Below are 4897 nucleotides of genomic sequence, written 5' to 3' on the forward strand. Positions count from 1 at the left end.
AGAAAAATAATTTGATTAAAATTTAAAGGTTGAAACGTTAAATACTATAATAATTATTATTACCAAATTGACAAAATAGAATATTATTATTCTAGATTCTGATCATGTCTTTTTTTTTTTGCACAATATCTAAAACTACCCATAACCCCTCCCTAACCCATAAATTAAAGGATAATGCAATTCAGCACACTCGAACCTACATCCTCCTACATTGTCAACAATGTTCATGCTAATCGAGCTAATACTCAATTTGCTTATTTTTTTGAATTTTTTTATTTTCTCAAAAAGTATTGATATTTACATTCGTATATTCCAACACGGATACAAAATGTATAATCTTTCAAATACTCACACATATATGAAAAACATTACAAACATAGGGTATACTGTATCCGACATTCACTTCGAATCCACTTCACAATGGACTATGAAGGGATTGTATAAGAAGAAATAGCCATTGTTGAACCTTAGAGAAAGCAAATGGGCTTCGTTAAAGCATGAGAAAATCAATATGTTAGCCATGAAGGTGACAAATTATATGATCTTTTTTTTCACAGTATGAATTTATATTGACAATTGAAGATGAAGATGAATTACGTACCTTAATTATATTCTTCAAAGGGAGTACCCAATTAGCAAGACTTGAAAGTTTGAGGATTCAGGATGCACAAAATTGAATCCGGGCACTGATGTAGCCGACAACGAGTTGTGAGATATTGAAGGTCTGTAAAGAAAACAGAAAACATCAAGGAAGAAGAAGAATATGGTAGTGATGGGTACCATTTTCAAACTTTTAAAAATGTTTTGGACAATTACTACTTTCTTCTTTCAATGATATATATATATATAAAGGTTGTATAAATTCATATATTATTAGTCAATCGTCTCGTTAAAAATAAAGAAGTCATATAGTTCTTAATAGGTTAAATTTCGTTATTAGTCCCTTGTACTATGCTTAAATTGTGGATTTAGTATTTATATTTTAATTTCTTAAATTTTAGTTTTTGTACACTTTGAATTGGTTAACTTTAGTCCCTATTCTTTTTAAATTTTGAAATTTCAATTAAAACCTTAAACCCTAAATGTTAGCATTTAAATCCGATTGGTAAAATTCTACTATGCGTAAAGTTTATAGTTTAGTCTGTGTCCTCCAATTGGATCATTCATAGTCCCTATATTTTTCAAATTTTGAAATTTCGATCTTGATACAAATAGCAGAAATATCCATTAACTGATTTTTTATGAGTAATATACAAAAATAGCAAGCTAGCATGACATTACACATGTGGTACTGCATCAAATTTTAAAAATAGCAAAATTTAATGAATTTAATAAGTACCGTTTGGCATTTGGTAAGGACTGCAAATATAAAATCCAAAAATTACAAAAATTAAAGTGATCAAATTAAAGTATAAAGACTAAATCCACGACTTACGTAACAAAATTTAACCTATGTAATATATAAAGAGTGTAGATAGATTTAAATTTATATTTTTCATAATTTCCATACTATTTATATTTGTTTAAATTGATTTTTGTATTCCATGTTGATTATGTATATCTTGTACAAATAAAACAAAAAAATAATTAATTTTTCATTAATTTAATCCTTTCCTTTTCTTCTTTTACTTTGTTGCTTGAAGTGTTTAGTTATTAGGTAAGATGAAAGCTTTTGACAAAATGAAAAAACTGATTGATTGCATTTGCATGGCTTCCTTATTTCTTTGGAAAAATGATGTTAATTAATTCCTTTTATGTTGGATTCTTGTCTACACTACATTTTAATGTGTTTGAATAAATATGTATTTTTTAAATTAAATTTAAATATTTTTTATAATTTTATATATTTGCTTATTTTTTACATAATATTTATAACTACCCATAGTCTCTTTTTAACCCATAAACAGAAAAGGATAATGTGCTCTAGCGCACTCGAATCCATATTCTCTTACATTAGTACTAATGCCTATACTAATCGAGTTAAGACTCAATTGGTATCTCACTTGTATTTTTTTAATGAGCCATTTGTGAAAATTTTATAGAATAATTATAGCATATATAAGGGGATTTCTTAACTAATGAAAATGTAAAAGATCTCCCCCAATGGATAGAAACTTAAATTACAAGAAAGGAGGATGACTTGGTAGGCTAAACATAGCAAATAAAACTATATTTAGAAATTGTAGGGTCATGAAGGGGATAATTATTATTCAATTCAAGCCCATTTAGAATTCCTATATTGTCTATTTCTAGGCCTATGTTAATTTGTCTCTTTTTTTTTCTTGCATAAAATGGGCTTAATTTTCAAGCCCATTGTATGTGATTATTGAAAGTACACATTTTCAATATATTTTAAGCAATGTTTAAATAAGGAAACCATAACTCTTTCTAGAATGATGGGTACACATGAACTACTAATTTTTCACTTATAATTTGGTTGTAATAAAGATATAGGAATACTTTTTTTTTGTTTTATATTTTTTATATTCAGGGTTTAGTATTTTTGGACAAAAAAAACTTTAGGTTGATAGTATGCATACTCACCCACATTTATCAGCCATTGAGATTTTGATTAAATTTAAAAAAGTATATTTAAGGGTTTTATGTTTTGGGGTTTAGGATTTATAAGGTCTATGATAATGATGTTTGAATTGAATTAGATTGATTATTCAAATCGAGAATCAATCGGAGTATTAATTTAGAGAAAGTCATAAGATTTATTGACTTAGGAACCGGTATGGACCCATTGAACCAGGTAAAAAATGATTGAATCAGATTTTTTTTATTTTTAATAATTTTTTATTTTAAATATTTTAATGATTTATTTAATCAAACCGGCTAGACCGGTTGGACCAAAGAATCGGTAGCCTAACCAATTCAATCACCAATCTAGTTTTAAAAATTTTGATTTAGAGTTTGAAATTATTAAACAAAATTTAGGGTTTTTGGAATTTTCTAAAAGCATTAAATTAATTTTTAAAAATTTATTATTATGATGGATGACTCAAATTTGTCTGTACACTTTTGAATTGTGAGTTCAAGTTCTGCACTTTTGTTTTTAAAGATTTAGTGATTATGATTTAAAATTTTAGAGTTTAAGATACAAATTTTAAAATTTAGTTTAGGGTTTTATTCTTTAAACATATATAATTTATTTAATTTTACAAGTCATTAAATTGTTATATGAAAATGTGTGGTTTATAATAGGATTAGGGTTTAAGGTTTAATAAGATTTATAATATAATTATAGTAATATTTATGATATATTAGAGATTACAATATCATATTCTTAATTTGCTTCTTCTATAAAACTATCACAATACTTCATAATGTTTTTAGTAAGATGTAAGTTATAATGGGTAAATCATGTATTTTGTATTATTGCAACTTACCTTTTATTAAATTTAGCAACTTTGTTCGAAAACTATATTATTAAAAGTATTCATATATAAATTATAAAATGAACATGAAAGATATAAAAACACATAACATCTTTGTTTAACAACATATAAATATAAGGGAAATAATGCACATATTTATTGAATTGCAATTGATAATGGTGAGGTGTGGGTGAAAATGGTGATTGAGATTGGTTGAAGTTGTAGCTGTCTTGTTTTTGTGCATGAGGTGTGGAATAATAATGAAGTTAAAAGGTTTTTTTTTGTTTGTTTGTTTTTGTTCTTTTTATAAAAGGCTTTCTCGAGTCAACGATGATTTATGCTCTCTCAAGTCTAAGGTGACTCAATCAACTCTTTTTGTCTACACTTGACCAAATGGATTGAACATCTTCTATATCCTTAAAGTAGCGTAAGGAATAAGATCATCGACGGGGATTACAACGCACTAGTTTGCCTTTTTTTCATCTTGGTGGCTGACATTTGATAATGAAACTTGACACCCATGTAAGAACTTATATTCGTGTAGGTGATGTTCTCTTTAACGTTTTATATTGGTTCAAGCATTTTTCTCATTATGGCTTGCCATTTGTCAAGTTTTATTACGATTTCTTTTATTTGTATCGTTTATGCTTTATTTCTTATATACCGAAACTTTATGCTATTGTCCTTGTAATAGTTTTACAAGGTTAAAATATATTGTAGGTTCCTGCAGTCTTCACAAATTTGGAATTTAGCCCCTAAACTCTATAGATTTCAAATTTCAAATTCAATTGTTAACACTGCTTTTTTGTTAAATTTTTTGGGGTGAAATTTTGAAATGAAAAAAATATACTCACTTAATAACAATGTAACTGGAAAAAAAATGTTGTTGTAGTGAACCTGAGTTTAACAAAATAACCTTAATAGTTGGACCTAAATTTGAAAAGTGGCGGGACTAAATTTCTAGAAATAAAAGTATAGGGACTAAATTCCAAATTTAGGAGGAGTATAGAGAATTATGGTATACTTTAACATTTTTACAAATATAAAAGTTTGTTGAATCGTTGTAGAAAAATAAAAGGCGTAATAATTTAAACTTTTTGAAAAAAGTTATTTTAGACATCCATTTAAATTTTTTATTTTTTTAGCCCTTAAATTTGCATTTTTTGTCCAATCACCCCAAAATAGATGAAAAGATAATGTTTTTAAACTTCATTGATGTGGATTGCTACGTAGATGACATGTTAGCATTTAATTCCTTTTTAAAAACTTAAAAATTAAAAAAAATTATTTTTAAAAATTTTAAATTATTAAAATATATCATATATATTTTTTAATATTTTTGAATTTTTAAAAAATTAATTAAATGTTGACATGTCATCCACTCAACAATCCACGTGTATGCCACATCAGGAAAGTTGCGACTTTCCCATCATTTTGGGAGTGATTTGACAAAAATGCAAGTTCAAAGATTAAAAGAGACGAAAAATGAAATTAAGGGCCAAAATGAATTGTTTTAA

At 26.3% G+C, this 4897-nt stretch overlaps 1 long non-coding RNA gene across 1 annotated transcript; it reads right to left on the reverse strand.

Moving 5' to 3' along the window:
• Positions 1-239: 239 nt before the first annotated feature.
• LOC121222537 (uncharacterized) lies at positions 240-829 on the reverse strand. Its single transcript, XR_005919848.1, has 2 exons — positions 602-829; positions 240-485 (listed from the first exon to the last, which is right to left on the reverse strand). It is a non-coding gene; the product is annotated as an uncharacterized lncRNA (long non-coding RNA).
• Positions 830-4897: the final 4068 nt, after the last annotated feature.

This window comes from Gossypium hirsutum, chromosome D10 (genome assembly GCF_007990345.1).
Source record: "Gossypium hirsutum isolate 1008001.06 chromosome D10, Gossypium_hirsutum_v2.1, whole genome shotgun sequence".
NCBI classification, from domain to species: domain Eukaryota; kingdom Viridiplantae; phylum Streptophyta; class Magnoliopsida; order Malvales; family Malvaceae; genus Gossypium; species Gossypium hirsutum.